General features: G+C 43.3%; 2 pseudogenes; one reads left to right on the forward strand and one right to left on the reverse strand.

Annotated features, from left to right (window-relative positions):
* Positions 1-11,241: 11,241 nt before the first annotated feature.
* LOC136649811 (5S ribosomal RNA) lies at positions 11,242-11,362 on the forward strand (annotated as a pseudogene).
* Positions 11,363-23,927: 12,565 nt separating this feature from the next.
* On the reverse strand, positions 23,928-24,047 carry LOC136650520 (5S ribosomal RNA; annotated as a pseudogene).
* Between the last annotated feature and the right edge of the window lie 244 nt (positions 24,048-24,291).

A 24,291-nucleotide genomic window follows, 5' to 3' on the forward strand; every position in this document is an offset into this window, starting at 1 on the left:
CTACTCATACATTTTTCATTTACTAATTGTCCATTGGTAATTTATTTACACAATGTTGCTGAGATTTATAGACTGCCAATGGTTTTCATTGGTTATTATGACAGCAAGTGGTTTTGCGTGATGATTGGAAGACAAGAATTATTATTCCTGTGTAACATCAGAGTATATGCAATACTTTGCAACAGTCAATAATTTCTATTTTCTTAAAAGAGGATTTAACAACAGCACAGAGAAGGGAAAAAAACCCCACTTTTTGCAAGTATCTTTTATCAGGGTCATTTTTGTGATGTATACAATAATGCAAATATCATTTTCATAGTATATCCACATGGCAGGCTGCCAAAGCTCCACCCCTCAAATTCCCACCTTCTGATTCCACAGATGTCATGCAAATACATCAACATTGCCTTCTTTTGCCATAGTTAGATTGCTATCACCAGGCAACTTCCCTCTTTTAAGATAGACAAAACAGTGTATATCAGTGCTTCTCAAACTGTGAGTCGGAACCCACTAGGTGGACTGCGAGCCAATTTCAGGTGGGTCCCCATTCATTTCAATATTTTATTTTTAATATATTAGACTTGATGCTCCCATGGTACGTGACTGCATTTGGGGAAAAGACCTGTACTTTTAACAAGCTACTATGTATAATATTTTAACAATGATAGTAAATGGGACTGACTCCTGTGTAAGTGTGGATCCTGACAGATTCTAATTCAAAAATGGGTCCCAGTGCTAAATGTGTGAGAACCACTGCTATATATCAAAAATAATGGCCACTATCCACTTTACAAGTGAGGCATATCGAAGCCCCGAGGGCGGGTGAATGGGCTGAACAATGACTGCTGTTTTGAATAGTTTTCCTTCTCATAGTATGATTCACAATTGCTATGAAACACACTGCAATAAGTATGTATGCAAATGTATAACAAGCGTGTGTTTTATCAGGGTTGGGAACTGGAGTAAGTGAAAATGCGTGATTTTGGGTGACTCGGCAACTTGTGAGTTGCGCACATGGAAGACTCTGAAAAAGACTTGAGTCAGGGCCCCCCTGACACCACACTCATCCCCACGCATGCTGACTCAAGTCTGCCTGTGTCTGGGTGTGTTTGCTTACTGTTTTTGCAGCATGGCAACCTTGTGGGGGCATCATTCTGCCCAGGCAAGCAACAGGGAGTGCCAGCCAGGAGTCAGGAAAGGGTTAATGTATCCAGCAGGAGGGAGGAGGTGGGAGAAAGCTCTTTTGCACATCTGTGATAGGAAGGAAGGGACAGATGATCACTGGACACAGGATGGGCAATCTGGTATTTTTATTGGCTGAGGGAGAATGATCCCATGAGTTCATAGCGATCATACTTTCCACCATGGCTGGCGGGGAGGAGGTAGCCTCAATGAATGAACAGCTACAGTGGGACTACTACTGAGTGGGGCTGCAAAGGATTGGGCTGTTCTGGTAAGCCTTCCAGCTGCTGTGCGTGACCCTCCTCCCTCTTGCTGCTTTTGTCCCCGCTCTCTCACAGTTCCTCCCACCCTGTTTACAGATGGGACAGGGCAGCAGGTGGAATGAGTAAAGAAAACACCCACACACACACTGCCCTTGGCAGTAACCCCGTTTTTTCCACAGTGGGCTTTTTGGAGGGGATGACTTGACTAGAGACTTTTACAGTCACTGAAGGGTGAATCAGCAACTCAGAAAGTGCCCCTGTTATGACTCATTTTAGAGTCACAGGGGCAGTGACTCAGCAACTTGACTCAAGCCGTGCTGGACTTGCCCATTCCTGTGCTTGATTCAAAATACACACCGAGGGGTACATCCCTCCCAAATCTGTGCAAATTCTACAAACAACACTTTGGTAAGATCTCCTTACCTCTTTTCTTCCACCAAACTCAAAAAAATGATCATGGAGCCCAAACGGACAAAGTACCCTGCAGTGACTGATTTGTTTCCAGAGTAACTCGGCTGTCTGTGTCTCCCTTTCAAGTAGTAAATAACACATGACTACACATCAAATTCAGGATGGACGGAACAAGAGTAATCTGCAGGGGCTCAGACAGCCAAAGCTTTCATCCAAGTCATCCCACAGCCTTTGAAAAAACCGAATTGCAAAAGCAGCCAGAATTGCCACTGACTCTGATGAGCAAAGAGACCGGCTCCATCAAGCCCCCTTCTGTGTGGAGTAACATTCAATAGTTGTCACACAATATTACAACTGCGCTTTTATGTGAACATGAGAGAACTGCATGTTCTCCAGTTTATCCTTGTATCCACTTTTCTCCCCTTTGTGATTGTGTGCCCCCTGAAACAAATGGTTGGCTACCTTCAGTCTCGAAAGACTATGGTATAAGCCTACAGCACCCGGTATTCCCAAGCAGTCTCCCATCCAAGTACTAACCAGGCCTGACCCTGCTTAGCTTCCAAGATCAGACAAGGTCAGACTGTCTATTCATTACTTGTAAAGTACCATATACACAAATAATGCTATATTTATTTAAAAGATTTAGAGTGCAATCCTAACCCACTTTCCAGCACTGGCATAAGGTCAATGCATCTCCGAGGTAAGGCAACAGTCATTCCTTTACTTTGAGGAGGGCCACCAAACTGCTGGATGAAGCTCCCATCCCATTGGCACAGCTATGCCAGTGCTGGAAAGTTGGTTAGGATTTGGGTCTTAAAGTCCACATGCAAAGCGGCAGTTTAACATGTTATTGATACGTGATTATGTATTAATTGTTATTAATATGTTATTATGCATTAATATTAATAATACTTTTAACTATTAAATAAATAAATAATTCGATAAAATATTAAAAACTATTAAATTATGAAATTTAATCATTTAAATCAGTTTTTTTTTTTTTTTTTTGCAGACTGTGAGTCTGGGCTCACACTGGTGCATTGCAACCTGCTATGTTATAGGTCACAGCCCGGTGTAACCAAGAAGGTGGTGGGCATCATGGCACACGATGCAAAAGTTGCTTCCAGGTCATGCTGCCACGTGTCCCATGTCTTTGGCCATGTGGCACTGCATCACGGGTTGCCCTGAAGCTTCCTCGTTGCACTGGACCCAAAACCAACCAAAAATTGGGTCGCGATCCACAGGTGGGTCACAACCACAGTTTGGGAACGTGGTACATGGCACAATGTGTCCAGTGATGCGTGTCAGATGCCAGCACAACCTGGAAGCGACTTCTGCATCACACCCGTAATGCTTGCTTTGCCTATGAGCCACTTGAGGCCTGAGTTACTTTAAAGATCGGGTATTCTAATATCAAATGCTAAAACATGCACTTGTTTATAACAAGGAGAATGCAAAAAGATTGTTTTCTGTGTGTGCATTCTGAATTACTCAGATGAAAGCATGCACAGAACCCCTTTCTTTAACATCTGAGTACCCACAGAGAGGGTTCTGTGAGTTTCCAGGTTAGAGGCTGCATACATAGTGCAGCGCAATCCTATCTTGTGCTGGAACAGGCAGGCCAGGAGGCCTGCACTGTATCTAGCGCAAGATTAGGGCCAGAAGTGGCTCAGCCGGAGGCAAGGGGGAACTCTTCCCCTTACACCCAGGTAAGCCACCACAGCCCCAATGGGTCTCCTCAGACTTACACCACCTGCAGAGCTGCTGTGAGGAGTGCGAAGCAACTTGCAGCCACTCCGTGCTGCTTGGGGAATGGGGTTGGGATTCAGCATAACAGCCAGGTTCCAGCACCGCCTCCTGCTCCCCACCTGCTCTCCCTCTGCCCCAGAATGGCTCTCTTCCACCTCCTCCCCTCCTCCTCCCCACCCACCCCAGACCCCTGCTCAATCAACACAACCCTCCCTTCCCAAGTCAGCACGGAGGCTGGATGCACCCTGCACCGGCCCAGCTGACTCTAGAGAAGGCGCAAACATGTTTTACGGCACATCTGCAACCCTCCTGAGTGCAGTCAGGATTGCACCCTCAGTTGCTGTACTGACAGTCTTGCCTGGGGATCACTTCTCTCCTTTCAATTTCCAGTAGCAATGGAATGGAGGTGTCTAGGACAGCACCACAGGCTAGCAGATGCCAAGCAGACAGGCCCTGAAAGATGCCAGGAAGATGGCCTTCCTAGTGAGCAGGTATTGGTGAGTACAGCCACTTGAGAGCAACCGAATCGGGTTAGGAATGTGCAGGAATGACACACGTTCTACAATTAAAAAGGCTGCTGTTCAGTCATATTTATCACTCTGTACTGGCTGTCTTTGAAGTTATCACAGAGTGAGTGATCAGGCAAGGTAAGTAAAATGGTACTGAACATGTGTAGGGCACTAAAAGCCAAGAGTATTAAGGTCAACAAGAAATCAGCCATGATGAATAGTCTGCCTACCCATGTGCTTCAGCATTATTCAAGGAACGACTGAAAAAGAAAGAAAAACATGCCTGTTTTCTTGTCATGCACTTCAAATCCATTAGCTGGTTGCCCACTTCCATATTCTTTGCTACTTGTGTGTGCTGGAAATGTCGCCAATTACCTTCGAAGATCTTATTCCTTCTTCCTGTTTGCTGATGGAGTGGGAAGAGGGAGGAAGTCCACGGAAGAAAAAGGGATCAGAAATTGCAGTGAGGAATCTGTAGAAGGATGTAAATTAAATTATTACCTTCAGAAAAAGGGGGTGTGATGATCAATCAATGAATTGATTATGTGTCACGGTGCTTTAATTATCTCACTAAGATGTCTAAAGCAGGCCCATTAGTAATTGAATAATCTATTATGCTTGGAAGATTTATCAAAGGCAAGTATAAATAGATTGCATTTTCTTGTTTTCTTTTACAAGGTAGCTTAAGTTATCTAACAAGTGGAAGGAAGCAAAGACTTCGGCACTCCTGACACAGCATTTGCTGTAGAAGGAACAAGACAGACAGCTCATTTCTTGGCTGAAATCCGTTAACACTATCCAGAAGGCTTAGTATAGCCCCATTATTGAAAGCTAAAGACCTCCTATAAACTTGAGGGTATGATTTTTGTTTTCTTTTGCCTATTTTGTATTGCTCAGTTTGGACAAGATTGTGTCGTGATGTGGGTTGAATGCATTTGTAGGGACGTTTAATTTGGTGACAGCTGGCAGGGTCAGCGCAAGTTAAGGGGCATAATTGAGTGTAGGGAACATTAGTGGGGAATGAACCCTGACACATTCTTTTGAGAGTGAAGGGGGTTTCTCAGGAGCCCCAGGCTCAGGTGTCAGTCCCGGTCTGACACCCACTTGAGACCTGTCTGCTGTACCTAACCAGAACTTATGACTGTGTGGGGACCCTGATGGACCTCCCTCAAGACCAATTGTCATGTTTGAACAGACATAGTTGGGAGACAGGAGGAAGATTCCTATCATCTCACCTACAGTGCAGGCACTATCAATAGTTCACATGACCAATCTTGTTAATGTAATAAGGTCTCAGCCTTTTCATTTTCCAAAGAAACTGTGTCTGTGCCTTCACCCATGGGAGTGTTGCATACACTGTTCAGATCATTTGTGACACTTGTGACCATATGTGCATTTGAGTCATCTGAAAAATGTGGATATGGATAGTGATTACTTTGAAGCAACAGAGATTACTCTGGTAACTGACTTCTATTTCAGATAAGCCATTCATTAAACAAATAACCCCAACATTTTATATGGCTTAAACTAACCCCAACCCCATGACATGGCTTAAACTAAAATAATTACCTTTGAATTTTAACAAAAAAATGCCCTGAAAACTGGCTCCCTGCAAAGATTACATTAGTGGGAGAATTGCAAGCTACCAATTAGTAGGCAAAACACCAGAGGAAAAACCAGATCTCTGTTTTGATCTTTCAAGGCAGACACAATATTTTAAAGGTTGGGTCACTGGTTCATTACCACTGATATTTATACATACCATCAATAAAACAAACAAGCCCAAGCAAATAACGATGACTATTTTGTGCACTTTTGCAGTGTTTCTAAGGACCCAAGGTAATCTTGGTAATCTCAGGAGCTGAGCAGAATAATATTTCCACTTGGACAGAGAGATGGATGACTTTCTTTCATCGGTATAGCAACACACAAACTGAATATGCGTGTATTATGGCCCAGTAGTAACTATGCTTTATGACAGTGGAACAGAGGTTCTGCTGTCACAAAAGGCCACAAGGTAGTAGTATACTGTGCGTGGCACCAGCAACCATTGTGGAACTGCCACTGTAAATGGTGGTGGAGTTGAAAGCCTGCTACTTGCAGCAGTTCAGGTAAGCTGGCACGATCAGTAGGTAGTGGTGGAGAAAGGAATGGATTCTGGTGGCAACAGCATGCACCAGGATCATATCGCCATTCCCTCCTCTTTCCTCTCCCTTTCTCTCCTTGGTTCTGCACCAGCAAAATGGCTGGTGCAGGTCTAAGGAGACTCTTCCAGGCAGTTGCAGTAGTGTAGCTGGGGGGGGTAACTACTCTAGGCACAGCAACATGCCATGCAAACAGCCCCTTCCACTCACCATTGGAGTCATTCCAGGCAGTGACAGCAATGCACAGATGTTCAACTAACTTAACAGCGTCTCCTGCATATTGCCCTTGGTACCCAGAAGGGCAAGTGGGAGGGGCCGATTACTCAGTGCGTTGCAACACCTGCAGTACTTATGGCTACTCCCAGTGATGCTAATGAGCTGTGGAGGCTTGGCCCAGGATAAGGGAATGAAACTTTCTTTATCATGAGGAGACCGCCGGTACTGCCCCCCCCCCCGGATGCAGTGCACACTCTGTGGTTCTTATTTTTAAAGTTAGGATTGGGCTGTTAACTGGTTGGCAACCTTCCGTCTCGAAAGACTATGGTATAAGCCTACAGCACCCTGTATTCCCAGGTGGTCTCCCATCCAAGTACTAACCAGGCCTGACCCTGCTTAGCTTCCAAGATCAGACAAGATCGGGCATCTGCAGGAGAATTACAGCCAGGCACCCAATAAGAAACAATACAGCATTGTGAACTGGTATAAACAACAGTCAATGTTTGGTTAATGATTCAGAAGTACTGCAATATGCCTGTCAGTCTTTTGCAAAGAAGGTTTGCTAGTCTCCTCAGGTGCAGCATCCGTATGACTTCTCCAAAACATTTGGAGATGTTTTACTTACGATTATATACCGTACTTGGTTTTTTAAGGCTTGATGGCCCACAGCTCCATGTTTGAGATGGTTCCAAATCATGAAGGATAGCTTGTCAACAGCTAATGGCTATGATAGCTAGGTGGAACATCCATCTGCAGAAGCAATATACCTCTGAATACCAAGTGAAGCAACAGAGGAAGGTTACTGTCTTCATGCCCTCTTGTGGACTTCCTGGTGGCTCACAACGATTGGAAAGAGACTGCTGGATTACCTGTATTTTTTTATGTGAGCCAGCATAGTGGTTCTTACATTATACTATGGCCCATTCACACATGCAAGTCATCATTTTATTTATATCAGCGCAAAAGTGATATCTGTACGTGAACCAGCCCTGGTCAGTGCAGACAGAACTCTTGCATGAACAGATTTCCCTATATCAGGAGGTATGGTCCAGAGGAAGAGCTACCTGAAGACTACCAGAAGCTAAGCAGGCAGTGCCTGGGTTGTGACTGGTGGAGAGATCAAAAAAGTCACTGATAAGTAGCTATGACCCTTGACCCTGGAACATTGAGAATGGTTTACCTGAGGAAAGCTCAGAGAGTTCCTCAGCTAAGATAAAGTTTGCTGCACCAGTGGTCTTCAATTTTTTTCAAGCCAGGACCCAGATAGATAGATAGATAGATAGATAGATAGATAGATAGATAGATAGATAGATAGATAGATAGATAGATAGATTGGGGACCCCACTACTGATCCCACCCCCTCCCACGACCCTATCTCCCCATCCATCCTCACCTTTGTTGTCCCCACTTCCTGCTCCCAAACACCCTCCCAGCACAGTTCACTGTAACCAGATATTCTTGTTAGAGAGAGCGGATAGTTACTATGAAGCCTGGCACTAGTGAAGGTTATTTTAGAACAATTGCTAAGAACCTGAGCAGGACTTTGATGCAGTCTCCTGGTATCTGAAGGGGTTCACCAAATGCCTTTACCTCTAGTGGTGGTGCTCTAGTGCAGTGGTCTTTAACCTTTTTCTTTTCCTATAAGATGCTGCAACCCCAAGGTTGAAGTTTCACAACCCCATTGCAGTGCCGATCCCAAGGTTGAAGAATACTGGGCTACACCACTGACAGATTACAGCTGGAGTTTGAAGGGTTCTATATATTCAGAACACTGTAAAGACCATTGTAGGGTCTAGGAAGCCTGCCTATAATAAACCGCCTTGAGCAATATCTGAAGAGTACTCCAAGGAGGAGAAAAGGCAGTATATAAATACAGTAATAAATAAATAACACGTAATCAAGAACATGTATATGTCAAACACACTCATATCTGCTTTCATTAGACTTATCTGTGATTCTTTACTAATGCATATCTTTAAGATGTAATCTCATGGAAAAATAAAAAATGAAATAATAATAATTAATAGTGGTTAAGATTAATGGGGCAATTTACTTGCCTTCCAGAGGAGCATTATCCTATAGACTCATTTTAGCACTGTAATGGATTGACCAGACCTCTTTAGACCCATTATACTCTCTTTTGAATTAGAGTGCCCTTAGGAGGGGGAACAACCACTCAAGCGTTTGTCATTTTTTTAAACTATTTTGCTAATGTCCATTGTAAATTCATGTACAAAAAAAAAAACAACAAAAAAAACTTAAGAAGCCTTCTAGGCTCTATACATTTAATTTTTTTTCTCCCATCTAAAAATCAAATTAAGATCAGAATATTAAATGTGTGCATTCGTGACCAAACAAAGTAGAAATCAATTTTTATTCATTTAGCAAAAGCAAGAGTTCAAAAAAATAAATAGGTTTGCATCACTCCTTTGATCAACAAAGTTCAAGGCACTAGGATCTCAATCCGTTCTTAGCTGCCCCTCCCTCTCCTCTCCTCCTCACTCCATTCCAACCAGGGAAAAATGGTTTTAAGCGAGTTGATCCCATCATGATCAACATTCTAATGCATACCTACTAGTAAGTCCTATTGTGCTCAGTGGACTTACTCCCAGAACATATGAATAAGACTGCCATCCAAGTCGGGCAGTGGCAGGGCACTCATGAGAGTGAGGCAGAGGAGGATGAAACGGAAATATTTTTGCCTGCTTGTCTTGGTATTGTGTTAGGTGATGGGACGGCACCTGCTTTGGGACACAGTCCTATGCCTGCTTGCTCAGAAGCCCCAAGGTGTGGCCTGCAGCTTGCTCCCATATGAGCAGGTCAGTCCTGTGCACACAGATAGAGAAAAGAAACAGCATGTGAATCCTGCTGTCGCTGGCAGGAGCAAGACATTTATTGCCCTTGAAAGGACAAATCCTCAGGGGAAACTCCCACCCCTTTCAGCTGGACAGTACTACTAAGATACATACAGACACAGGAAGTCTGCTGAACAATGTTTAGCTGCACCAGAGAAGGGACTAGTGCAGATTTTGCCATGAAGAAAGCCTTGGATTGTGGTGAACATGTGGTTGCAAATCCCATGTGAGTTGAAACCCATGGATATTACTCATTGATGTATTTTCCCAAAGAATAACTGCACATTTGATTTGGGCCTGAGGCACTTGCATTTCTACTACCCTGGATGATCAACAGCCCAATCCTATCCAACTTTCCAGCACTGGTGCAGTTCTACCAATGGGGCATCACTGCATCTTATGGCAGTGTTCCCTTACCTTGGGGATGCATTGTGGCTTCATTAGTGCTGGAAAGCTGGATAGGGCTGAGCCCTAAATTATCTTGAAAAAGAAAAAGGAGCTGTTTGGGTGCTGGATAGGTGATAGATTGAAGTTGGGAGGTGACTCTGAATATGGAGTGGATTATAAAATAACCTGAGCTATTCTGAATATTTGGAGAGGTGGGATAGGGGACACTGCTCCCCAAAAGCTTGGTATCTGAAATGGCTTCCCTAACACATATCCCCTGAACATGCCCATAGTCAAAATGTAGTGGAATGCAGTTTTAGAATGTCATTATGTGCTATCACCAGATAATTTTCTACCAGATATAATAATTCATATCAAACCTCTGACCATTAAATGTGAAAAAATGGTTCTTGGAGAATAAGCAAAATCTCTTCATAGTAAAGAGCAACTATTATGTTTTTTCCAGCTCTCAGGAACATTTTAAACATTGCCCGCATTGCTGTAGGAAACTTTTACACACATGGAAAAATCAAGAGATAATAGCTAACTATAATTCTTTGAGTAAAACCACAAGCTGCATTTCAACTCTCAATCCCCTTTCATGTTAGAAAGCAAGCTTTCAGAGCTTGTAGGAGGCGGCTGCCAATTTCAAAGCAAACATCTGGTCCATCCTTCTTGCTGATTTATTCAGACTCAATGGCATGTGCTCTGGACTATGTGTAAAGCACAAGAAGATGACTGTGTAATGTCATTCAGCAACTTAGGAATCTCATCCAGACAAGCTGCCTGATGCTTGGGCTCTTACACATGTGACTCCAAAGCAGACGGACCTCTGACATGCAAGGTGCCCATTAGTGGGGCTGGAAGGGACATAACTCCCATTTCATCCCTCTGTCATCACTGCTGAAGAAAATGAGAAAAGCTGTGCATCCTTTACTGTGTGTACTGTGCATTTACTGTGCATCCTTTACTGAGTGTATATCATTGAACACATGGTGCTTTGAATTTTGGAACCAACGGCTGGCTGAAATGGAGAAATGTATCTGATCAGTTATTACAATACTGAGAAGAAGATCTATCATAACCTATGACCACAGTTACTCCCCAACTGCGCTTTCTGTGGTGCCAACAGAGAGCCACAATGTGAAATCCAAAACTACACAAGACATTCAAGTGACCTTCTGGAGTTTGGTCCTGACACCAAGGTCATAAAACGGACAGGTAGCATTCGAAAGAGTCATTTGTAATCTCAGATGTGAGATCTCTTTGAAATGTGGTGGCATAAAGAATTTGGAATTATCAGGCCCAAATCCACACCAACTTTCCTGCACTGACATAGCTGTGCCAAGGGGGCATGAGCTGCATCCTGCAGTGGAGTGGCAGTCACGAGGCCTCCTCATTGTTTGTTCTCTTATCCGGGAGCTGCATTGCCCTTACCTCGGTGCTGGAAAGTTGGTTAGGATTGCGCCCTCAGTTATCACTTCAAAATGAGGTCAGGCAGGGAAACATATTACAAGATCAAGAGGACCGCAGCAACTGTTACCCTGCACATGCCCGATCTCTGTCTGGTCTCGGAAGCTAAGCAGGGTCAGGCCTGGTTAGTACTTGGATGGGAGACCACCTGGGAATACCGGGTGCTGTAGGCTTATACCATAGTCTTTCAAGACTGAAGGTTGCCAACCAGTTCAAGAGGATCATGCTGGAGAACCACTAGGAGAACACTCTGCCCCCTCAAAAAACTTCTCAATGGTATATTGACATGCTGTAATATCTGCGAACAAGACACATTTGATTTGATTCCAATGTGCAGAAATAACCTCTGGCATGATCCCTTCTGGGTTGCACTTCTTCAGGACACTGGTGAATGATTGCTCAACTGAATGCTTGTCTCATTCCAAAAAAACTCACTGCACTTGTCAAAGCAACCATCTGGGATAACCCCAGATTATTGGGATTATTGTCCTAATTCAAAACAGCTCGGTGAGATGGTTAAAGCTGAGAGATAGTGGCTTTGATCCAAGGGTGTGCATGCATGCAGGTATTTAAAAAGTTAAAAAATCAACTGGTAGAGAAAAGGGATATAAAACGTTCTGCATGGGGATTTAAAAGGACTCTTCTTGCCATACTCTTTCCAGTGCCATGTAGAAGCAGCCCAAGATCACCAATAGCTATTCCCAATCCCTTAGTAACTGAGTTGACCCTGCCACTTGGCAGAAGGTCACCAGATGTTGAAATGCTAATATTCTGTGATTTGTTACTATCTTCCTCTTATTGGGCTCTAAAAGCAGCAGTAAAGATTTTAAAGAAGATTTTAAAGCGCAGTCCCGGGGAACTGCATGTGAATGCTTGGGTCTTTCTTTACAACTTTGCTTTATGCTATAGTTCGTGACTGATATACCCAAGATGAGACATAGTAGAAGAATGTACAGTCCATGAGCTTCTAGTCAATGGCAACTGTATCACTGATGAATATTCTAAGTCCTTGTATTGAGTTTGTAGATTTTGAGAGGAGAAGGAACTGAATGAAATACAATTATGTACACCATCTCTTCTACAATGGTGATTCTGAACAATGTGCTACCTTCTCCATATGCGTCCTTGCAAATCTATCAGTTTTTTACTATTCCCCCCTCCCCCCCAAAAAGAATGTTCAAAATCTTGTACAGTACTGCTGAAAGGAATTCTTCAGCTCAAAGTACTGCCTTGGCATCCTTCATCCTATGCATCCATACTACTATCGCTTGTTAATCTATATGGCAGCCATTTTCAACCACTGTGCCTTGGCACACTGGTGTGCCACAAATGGTTCCCAGGTGTGCCGCAGGAATTTGGGAGAGGATCATTTATCAAAAGAACCATTGGGGGATGTGAGCCCGCATTGACAGCACAGTGTGCCTTGTCAATTGTCAAAAAGCTGATGGTGTGCCTTGACCATTTTAGTGCCTTGCCAGTGTGCCGTGAGATGAAAAGGGTGGAAAATCACTGCTATATGGCAAACATATAGCATATCCACCAGAGTTCTGTGTAGTATCATTCTCAATGGATTGGCTTTGTTCTTGCTTGGAATCTGACTGACCCCCAAATAGGATATGGAAAAGGAATATTTTGTTTTGGTCTCATTGGCTAGTGAAAATGAGGGAGGGACAGCATTCCCCTACAGTAGTGGTTCTCAAACTTATTGTGGTCATGGAACCTTTCTTTCACAGCGGCCTCTTCCGGGCTCTTCCAGGCACCCACCATCTTGGATTGCATGAGGTCTCATGTGAATCACGCAAGATCGTATGTGTCTAAGAGGGCGGAATCTGGGAGAGCCAGGAAGAAAAGTCTGCCAGGGACATCCCGCAGCACCCCTGTGAGTTCACCACGGCACCCACTGTAGTGCATAGTTTGGGAACCCACTGCATTACAGCATGTGCTTTGAGGAGCAAAATGAAGTTAATGCTCTGTAAGCTGCTTTTGGAGAACACCTGTCCTCTCCTTATGGAAAACTGTAGTCTGACAGCATGGGGGATGTTGTGTGCAAGCTCTATCAACAGATGCCCACTTGATCCCTTTTTACATATTGGCTTGCCCATACTTGATTCAATCTCAGTCCAGAGAATGCATGGTATGGCCAGAACTGATGTAGCCTACAGATGTAATGTCCATTTTTTTTAAAAAACATGGTAAGCTTTGCATAAAAGCAGGGCTGCAAATACAGAGTGACTCTATAAGTCTGTACTGTATTTCCAAAACATTCGTTTTGATAAACAATCAATGCAAGCCGAGGGGAAGGGTTTTTTTCACGTTGACTTTAATATCTGTGAATCACACTGTTATCTGCTAGAGGGAAGAAGATTAGTAAAAGTCTTTGAATTAAAAATGAAAATAAAAATTTGAGAGGCAGCAGGAGTTAGCTCTTTGTGGCTAGCCTCCTTCAGTTTTCTTTAACTGATATGTTAACAGAGGTTGAAGGCAAACACTTTGGACCAGTTGAAAATAGAAACCAAATACCAAATCTGGTTGAGGTGAGCTGGTTTCTCACCCCCTCTACACACACCCCACCCCAGTCTTTTCGGCGCATTCTGGACAAAATCCCTGTTATGCTGAAGAGCCCTTTCAGGACATGCCAGCACATTTGTTTCCATCACTTCAAATGGGAAAATCCCAGCCATCCGTGAAATCAAAGCTCAGGCACGTTCCTCCTACGAGCCCAGATTTGTAATTACACTGTATGGGAGTAATGTTTTATCTGTGGAGCCCTTTCTTGTGATCTTTCATCCTTGTTTTGAGAGAAAGAAAATGAAAAAAAAATCAAAGCAGGAAAGGAGGTGGGAATAAACACCCCAAAATGCTGCACTTGTCTTTGCTGATTTACAACAGGAACATGATTTTTGCTCAGACCTGCACAAATGATGGCCAAAGGCAGCTCATCAACAGGTCCAGCCTGACTGTTAGGCAGAGTTAAGATGCCACTCTTCACTGGCAAATTCTGGTATAATACGTATGCCAATAAAGGTTACTGGATTGGAAATTCTGGTATAACATTGAAGGGCAGCACAATGAATTTGGTTTACTATTGTATGTTTAACTATTACATGGTAGGCTCAGTTGTTAGCTGCCTTGGAGTAGGTGAGATCAATTTTTAAATAAAACAAGGGATGATGATTCAGTAACCTGAGAATAACCCCACTCCCCATAAGGATACACATGGGCACATTTTACTCTCCCTCTCAATATACCTTTTCCCTGCTTCTACATCTTTTCTGCACAGTGAAGTAAGGAGGTGCTCAGAGCAGAGCTTGGGAATACATGTTGAGGAGGACCTTTACTAGGATTGCAAAATCAACCCCTAGGATAGGAGCCCACAATACAGGGGATATGAGTGCCAGGAATTAGGACCCATTGCAGGTTATCTGAGTTGGCTATATGCATTGTTTTGAATGAATTGTGACCCTATTGCTATTCCAAAGTACAGGTTCTACCTCGTTATCCAAGGGGGTTCCATTCCAGAACCCCCAGTAGGTTAAAAAAAAAATAGATACCAAATCAGTGGAAAAATAGCTTTAAAGACCCACTTCCAGGTTTCTTGCTCCTAAATTGTCTCCCCAGAATGCATTGGTATAGACCAGGGGTGTCCAAAGCTTTAGCGAGGAGGGCCAAATTGTCTCTCTGACTCTGTGAGGGGGGCAGGGGGAAAAAAGAATTAATTTACATTTAAAATTTGAATAAATTTACATAAGTTTACATAAACGAATATATTAAAGATGAACTTATATGATTGAATGAAGGTCTTGCAATAGCTCATGGCCTATAAAAGGCCTTGCACAAAGCAAGGTTGGCCTTTCCTTTGCTGCCGCTACTGCATCACAGATGTGAAACAACAAGCAGTGGAGGAAGCCCTCTTCCCACAGCTCATGCGAGAGGTCAAACAGTCACCCTCACGCTGGGAGCAGTTGCATTGGACCAGTGTGCGCTCCAACAAATCTCTGGAGGGCCAGAGGCTCATTGGAGACTGGGGGCTCCCTGAGGGCCGCATTGAGAGGCCTCGAGGGCCGCAAGCAGCCCCAGGGTCGGGGTTTGGGCATCCCTGGTATAGACACTATACCAGTGGCATTCAGCTACTAGATGGGGTGAATAATAGAGTCTAATGGAATGAAATTATAATTATTTAACAGTGCAAAGGTAGGAAATTGAATTTTGATGCTTTTTTACTTGTTACAAGACATTTAAAGGTGGACCTTGGTGTCAGTGGAGTCAAATCAGTGGATACTGAGGTTCCACCTGTACCTTGTCTCGTGTGTTTATGGGTGGGGGGGGAGGAATGCAAACAAAGGCAGGAGAAGCAACACATTTGCAATTGTTACTTGAATCTCCATTTGGAATTATGTTGCTATGTTCAGTGTGCAAATCTCACTCAGTACTCCCTGCAAAAATAGAAAAGCCATTAGCACCATCCACGTTAATGCCCCATTGCCCCCATCCCACCTTGTGGCTCAGGCTGGGGCATGCAGCCATGACTGCTCTTATGATGCCTGACCAGCTCAACGAGGTTTGACTTTGCAAGGTTTGTCCTATCAAGACCGTTCACCCTTCAGGAGTGACTATGATAGGCTGGCTCAAGCATGGCTCACGCATGGGACTCAGCTGAGCCTTGAGTCGGATGGTTCACCCTAACATACTCACGGGGAAGGTAGATAGCTAGGACCATTTCCCCCTAGTTAGTGCCCCACATGCTGGGGTCGGCCCTGCTGCATTTCTTGTTAAATTGTTTAAGAAAGTGGCCCAGTTAAACCCAAGCTGCAATCTGATGTCTTTATTGGTGGGTTTGGGGTAACAGGTCCAGCTCCAGAGGACCAATATGACATTACAATTGATTAAAACAAAAGTACAGAAATCACCTAAAGGCCACATCCATACCAGAGCTTGAAATGGGTTTAATACTAATTCCCGCTCCACCTGAATGCTATATACTGTAGTTTTCCAAGGGATTTCTACAGCATCCTCACAAAACTGCACATTCCCGGTAGTTCTTTGGGGAAGCCAGGGGAGTTAAACTGGTGTACAGTCTAGATACATCTGCAGCATAGGTAGCCCCTGAATCTCTGTGCCTCCACGAATGGAGAGGTAGCATAAGAAAAGAAAAACAAAATACCTATAGTTAATGGCAATGAGTGATCCTCAATTCTGGAGCAATTTGCAGGCCCCCTGGCTCGGATCTGTTTGTAAAATCATTAACTAGTAACATTATTATTACACTGCAGTGATTTAGAATTAAGCTCATGATGGAGAATGTCTGTTAGACATATGGAGAGAGAAAGAGAGAGACATGCTGGGAATAGCTCTTTGCAAACCAGCGATGGTATGTTTCCACAATGGCAGCCTGTATCCTGCAACTAGCGTTTGTCCTTTCCTAGCGACTTAGAGCGGCACTCCCTCTTGCCTTTCTGAAAGTTGTCAAATTACAAATTGCAGAGATGAACTACTTAACATATCACTGTCTAATGACCTGCAATAATGAAAAATCCTAACAACGTTACAGTGGGACTGTTCTCCTAGCTATTTATATCAATTATGCACAGTTCCCTTCTATTCCTACTGCTGCTTAATGTAATTTAACCCATTAAACAATCAACCAGGCTGAAATCTGGAAGTTGCCAGGATGATTACAGGATTATATCACAGCAGTGAGCTTTGCTGCAAAGTTATGCTTTGGAGCACAACTCCTTCAGGCACTGCTGCGACACCTCCGGAAAGTAATTGAGAACCAGGGCTAGCTGACTGTGTGGGGAGGATCAGGAGAGAGCTGCATGGAAGGGTGTCGTCAATGTATGTTTTGCTGCTGAATTTGAGAGCTGGTGTGGCATAGCGGCTCAAACTGAGCTGGGAAGACATTAGTTTCTAATCACACACCAATCACAAATGATGGCCTTAGACCAGCCATTTTCAACCATGGTGACGTGGCACATTGGTGTGCCATGAATGATCTCCAGGTGTGCCGTGGGACTTTGGGAGACAATCTTTTATTAGTAGGGTCTTTGGGGGATGTGAGCCCCCACCAGCAGTATGGTATGCCTTGTCAATTGTCAAAAATCTGATGGTGTGGCTTGACCATTTTAGTGCCTTCCCATTGTGATATGAGGTGAAAAAAGTTGAAAATCACTGTCTTAGACAAATCATTTTTTTGCCCTCCTTGGCTGAAAAGACTCTACAGCCCCTGTTAGCTCAGACCAAAGGATCCATCCTAACAGAAATCCAACAGAAATCTAGCAGCTGGCCAGATGCTTCTGGGAAAATCCAAGCCAAGTATGAATGCCGCTCCATCCGCATGCATGTATAGGTGAGGCTAAATTGCAACACTCCCTCCAGCACATGTGGTTGGTTTGGTCAGTCAGGATTGGTTGCACACAAACAGGCAGGTATATCTTTAAGGGGCCTGCAAGAGACCCAGGAAGAGTCTCTTCCTACCCACCATGCTGGAGCTGCTCTTTGCCCCAAAAGGAAAGTTCCTATTGGCACCAATGGGAGATTTAACCTACATCAAACAGGAGCTGTAGGAAGCCCAATTTGAGCTGGGAGGTGTATTAACACCCCTACCCCCATATCATGGTGCTAGTCTGGCTCAGAGTATGGCACAGATGCTGTTTACATTAGAGGGTGGAACATGTACGAGCTCCTATGTAGGTCCCAGTTGCATTTCATCTACTTTGGTCCTCTTTTAGGCTACAATCCTATATATTTACTTAGATGAGAGTACTGAGTTCACTACTGACTTCCGATGAGTTTAGGATTGCACTGGTAATAGAGTCCTGAGAGAAAACAAATATCCCATGAATGCAACTTGGAAGGACAGTGGGATACCACTAGTAACAGTAATCACAATTTATTCTGCAGTTTGGTTTTGCCCAATGTGCTACTTTTTTCTTAGTCATAAGGCAGGGAAAGGAACAACAGAGGCTACTGAGATGCCAACCACAACCAAATGAAATAATATTCTATCCCATCCCTTTAGATTTCATCACACATTGCCCCCACGCACTTGCAAGCTTTGCAGTCACAAGGACTAGAAACATGCTGTTCTAAAACAAAATTGGCAGGAGACATAATCCCACACATATTACTGCATTTCATGATTTTTACGTACTCCTACACAATTGCGGCAGACACACTGCTCTGAACTGCAACTTTCTGGGAATCATTCAGCATCGCATTTCATTTTGCATGGCTAAATGAGAGCAAAGTAACTTGTAAAATTCCTGGCAGTTTCTAACTCTGTCCTTCAAAGTTCTGCTTTGTTTTGATTCCATCAGCCTGTTAGTGGCAGGCTCAAGAGCAGGCAGCTTGTTAGAGCAAAAGAAAGCACGGACTAAGTTTTAAATGTTCCATTTCCCAGTTTGCCAATTTTAAACTTGGCTGCGGATTGTTGGCCCTTGATGTTGAAGTTCTTAATCTCTCCTAAGCATGTACCAATTAACATAATGCCCATTAACCTAAAGTATGATCTGTTAGGTAGTACAGCCATTTCTGGCTTTTACAGATAAATTTATCTACTAGCTAAAAAAAATCACTTGCAGTTTATGGTCTCCTGCAAATAAATAGAAGGAAACAACATGAAAGAGAGAAGGAAGATATGAGTTCATGGGCTTCTCCTCAATATTTCAGGCTTTCTGGCAGGTATGCCTGGATTTGAAACAGCAAGACTGGCTGGCAAAATAGGGCACCCTTGATAAACTTTCCCTTCATTTATCAAGAGCACTCAGTGGTACGTTAAGGGCCAAACTGCACATTACACTTCATAGCACATAAAGAAAACTGCCTTCAGATCTTCACAGAGGTTCAGAGAGGCCCAGGTCACTTTTGATGCTTGAGGCTCCCATCTTTAATTTTTTTTTTTTTTTTAAAGATGAGCGTGGCACATTTTAGTCCAATAAGCATGTAAAAAAAACCAAAAACACATGCTTCCACATTTCAGCTGAGTGTGATAGAGGGTAAATTTCTGAAAGCTAACCATGTATGATTACTCTGTATGTTTGTATTCCACCCTTCTGCCAAGCAGCTCAGGAAATGGCCCCATTTCAATCACTGTTTCTGAGAAGGATAGAGCTACAGTTAGGATGGACAGCACTGGTATGCTCTTAGATTTTTCTTTAAAAAAATGATACTTAAAAATTTGACTGTCTGTGGCTGTTACCCCCCTCCCTTTTTGCCCCCAGCTGATCTGCTCCCTTGGCTTCCTCTGGCTGAGGATGGACTTTTTCAAGATCATTTCCAGGCGTGTTTCCCCCCCCCCCCCAAGAAAAAGCAGTGCAGTTCTAGGCCTGTCTACCCCCACTGAAAGCCCCACTGAGTTCAATGGAACATACCCCCAAGGAAATGCATATAAGATTGCAGCCTTGAAGAATGATAATTCATGCTTGAATAATTCTGGGAAAACCACCTTCACCTATAATTATTATGAGCATCATGACAAGTTACTTAAAAGGGATATAAAGTATAATTTAAATGGTTGGGATTTTAGAGTTCTCCCCACCCACTCCAGATTCTCCTGTTAGAAGCACCCTGACCTACTAACCATCAAATTGGCCAAAAGCAAGATTTTTTCTTTAGAATTATTGAGAATAAAATTCTTATTATTAAGAAGAATTATTCTTTAGAATTATTACACACACGAATAGAATGAACACACACACGGATACTCTCCACATAAATACACATGCGCCCAGAGCTAGACATCCCTCCCTCCCACAAGCATTGAGCTTATTGCAGAGAAGACCTTCTCTCTGGCTCTGCTTCTCATTTTCTTTTGCTCATGCATTCGGCCCTTGCCCTACTATAACCAAAAATTCTCCAGAAAGTGCATTTAGGAGCATTAAGCTTTTCTCAAATTGCCAGACAGAAAAATCTCTCCAGCAACACGCAAAACAAACAAAGACTCAATTTCAATAGAACAGTTAAGCATACGCTTAGCTCCACTCTTAACTTTGGTTGGATTTTTGCCCATTGCCCAACCCGGTGTAAGGAATACCTGGGTGAGCGCTCCCTATCCCACACAAGGCTCAGTGGGGGGAGAGAAGGCAGCAGATTAGGGTTGTCTGGGGCAACAGGGAGGAATCCATGTGGCCATTTGGCCATTTAGTGTGTGTTTGGTATTTGAGCAGCCCTGCCCATGCACCCAGGAGGCAGACACTTAAAAAAAATCATAATCAGTTTACATAGTAAAATCGATGAATATATGGTCCCCTGTCATCGTCCCCATAACTGTCTTCTGTTTTTTAGACACACAATCTAAAAAAATAAATAAATTATGACATTCTAATTAACTCTTAACTCAGCTATTTTTATGCTCTCTACCTTCAGGGAACCTGTTCAACATCTATCTATATCATGAGAGACACCTACCCGTCTGCCATCAAACCACAGTGTATTATGGGGGATTCTGGGAAATGTTCTAGGATGCACACTCAATACATTTGAGGCACAGGCAAGGTCTCACTTCTTGAACTGACTGCAAAACCTAGAACACAGCCAACAATCTCCCATCTTTATATACAGGAGGGGAGGGAAGAGCAGTGGTAGACGAGCTGTCTTCCAGCGAAGTGTGTCTGTCAGTTCTGATCCTCTCATCGAAAAGTCATCAAGTGTCTGAGGAATGCCAGGGTTCCTTGTTCGAAAAACAAGTGCCGTAACTATTTCATTAGGGCACTCGCCTGGAGGAATGGCAAAAATACATGCAAATTGCACACTAGAGCAATGGCACCACAACCTGGAGGAGGAGTGAGAGACCCCTACATGATATATTTGTAATATCCCAGATGAACAATATTACTGATCATGGTTAAAATGAAGCATATTCAAGTTGTCATTTAGACCAACGGTAAATAAAAGCCCAAGAGAGATTGGCTTAGTGAATTGAGTCAATGCAGCATATTGCCCCTCAGGCATCCCAAGCTGGTTTTGTTTGTGAAATAATTCAAACAATCATGAGCTGTGGCAACCTTTTAACCTTTGCAAAATTCTTCCTACCCATTACCCTTGAATTAATATATTACTGTGACACTGGACTGGCTCTCTACGGAGCAATAACAAATGCCTGACATACAGCAGCTGTACACCATGCTTCTTATTTCTGCAAAGGGCTTTTTTTTTTCTCTCTCTCTCCACCTTAACTTTCAATCCCTGCAACTTCCCCTCACACAAATGGAGCTATGAATGTCTGATCATCAGAGATGGAGCGTATATGGGTGAGAGTGGGGAAACTGAGCAAAGCTTGATATAATTGGGACAAAGATGAACAAGCAACCACTTTGTGGGTCAATAAGATGGAAAGAAGGGTGCAAATAAAGAGCACATTCTCTTGCATACACACCATTTTTCCTTTTGTTTACATGCCTTTTTACAAAGGGTTCTTGTTACTGGGAGGGAGGTATGCAAAAAAAGGGGTCCCCTGTTCCAGCTGCCCTTCTCCTTTTCATGAATCCCTATTAGCTAAAAAGCTTTATGCCACTATTTGTACTAACAGAAATTAGATACACATGACAGCTGCAAGGTCATAACTGAAGTTGTGGAGAGCCATTCCAAGTCCCCCCCCCCCTTTTGCCATGTGAATGCAGTGTTTGTGTGAATGCAATGGCTATGCTGCAAGATCCCAATGTTTGGGTCAACCCACACTGTGAAGCTTTTCCAGACGACAACTGACATGATGCGTCGCACATCTGAAATGCATCAGCGCATTCACACAGTTGATCACCATGCCAAAAATCATTAAATCCATGATGGCTTTGGCACTTCAGGTCATAACTCAAAATGATTCCAGCGGTAGCATGCCTTGTACAAGGAAACAGCCCTTCTTAGAGCAACTTAAGGACTTGTTCACTTATCTCAATAGTTCTTTCTGGGGGTGGGGGTGGGGTGGGGGGGAACAGATGTTCATTGCTTCTCAATAGATGGCTGATGGGTAAAGCTCTTCCCTTGTATTCTACTTTTGTCCCCCTTCTTTTCTAAAAAAGTGATAATAGAAGCTGAAATTGTATCTGCAACTGGTAAACATTTAACCTTGAAAGTAACCTTGGCTCTCAAGTTCAAAATAAGGAGTCTTGTTATGGCTCTCTCTCTCTCTCTCTCTCTCTCTCTCTCTCTCTCTCTCTCTCTCTCTCTCTCTGTCCATAGATTGCCCTGTGACAAAAATTCATCCCTAGGCTAGATAAGCCACTTCAGGGCAGCAGATGACTTCAGACTTAATTTTTTTTTTTGCTTTATGTAATAATTTTTTGGTCTCCCTCTTGCCTTTTTTTCCTTTCTAGTTCCTATACAAGTCACTTACTACCCATAAATTAATCCAGGAGGCCCTCTGCATTGGATATCCCTGATTTGGTAAGAGAGCAATTTCAGTATAGAGAGAAAACCAGGCACACTACCAGTGATACTCCCAGGATTGAGAAATGACTGCTGGCATTCAAACAGTTGGGCAAGATGCATGTTTTCAGAATGGAGAACTGCTGTGACTCCTGGGATGAGCATCATCTGACTGATGAATAAGCAATTGGGATGGCTATGATACTGCAGTTCTATTAGTTTCTTAATTTTTATCAGCCTTTTTGTTATTTATTAACAAAGTGTGTTATTTATTCACACACACACACTTTTGTAAAGACACAGAAGGACTGCATTTTTAGAAAATAAACCAATGTATGTTTTTAATTTCAATTTAATTCCCTACTACCCCTTCCTTCCCCTTCCCCATAGTCTGCCATTTCAAATCTCCATAAAATTCTTTTCAGATGAGCTTTTACATATTCAGCTACCATTCAAATCTCCATACACGTGACAAAGAGATAATCAAATGAGAAGTTCAAATGAGAAAAGAGAGGGGAAGAAGTGATAAAAAGAGAGGGTATCGGGGTGAGAAAAGGGGGCAAAGTGAGGAGAAAAGCAGAAAATCTTCAATAAAGCCATTTTAAAAAGTTGTGTATATTTCCACATTTCCTCATATTTCTTCATATGTCTCATCCATACCTTGATTTTTATATGTTATTTCTACTTGGGCTGCAAGGTTCACTAACTCTAGTATCCCAGTAACTAATGTCTGGTTGAGTGTTATCCTTCCATTTAAGTAGTACCTGCCTTCTAGCAAACAACCTGCCTCCTAGTAACCTTCTGATCCAAACCCACGTTCATTTTTTATATGCCAAATAGTGGGAGTGTATTCTAATAAACCTTTTGAAGGTGTTTCCCACACATTCCTAGAACCAGATGAACAGGTTTACTTACTAGTTTTCAGAATATAGTAACTACTAAATACATGTGCTCCCTACATATGCTCAAGTTACTCACTACATATGCTCTAAAATGGTTCCATGTCTCCCACATCTCCAACAAGCAACACCTTCTATGAAACATGCCCTGACACATATAATTCACCTTCTTCACACTTGGCAGCAGGCACCAGGAGTAGACAGGCCACAGAGCTGCTGAAAAGCCAGCATCATGCAGTGCCAGGGATATGACATCATAAGCCTGTATCTGTGTTAGGGCGCAATCCAAACCCCTTATGTAAGTGCTTTCCAGCAATGACATAAGGATAATGCAGCTCTGAGGTAAGGGAACAAACATTCCCTTACTTTGAAGAGGCCTCTGTGAGTGACACCCAACTGCAGGATGCAGCCTACATTCCATTGGTACCACTATGCCAGTGCTGGAGGTTGGCAACCTTCAGTCTCGAAAGACTATAGTATAAGCCTACAGCACCCAGTATTCCCAGGCGGTCTCCCATCCAAGTACTAACCAGGCCTGACCCTGCTTAGCTTCCGAGATCAGACGAGATCAGGCATGTGCAGGGTAACAGTTGCTGCTAGTGCTGGAAAGCACTGACATAAGGGGTTAGGATTGCGCCCTTAGATGCTATTGTCCATTCCACAGCCACTTGCTTGCATGGTACAACCTCAGATTCACTTTGCCTTCACTGCCGCCAATTCATATCCTTTCAGTTGCTGATGAAGAGCATCAACTGGAACTACGTTCAGCTGGTACTATGTTCAGGCAATGCGCTATCACTGGCTATGACACAACTCAAAGAACTTGCGGTTGAACAGAACATATG

This window comes from Tiliqua scincoides, chromosome 4 (genome assembly GCF_035046505.1).
Source record: "Tiliqua scincoides isolate rTilSci1 chromosome 4, rTilSci1.hap2, whole genome shotgun sequence".
NCBI lineage: Eukaryota > Metazoa > Chordata > Lepidosauria > Squamata > Scincidae > Tiliqua > Tiliqua scincoides.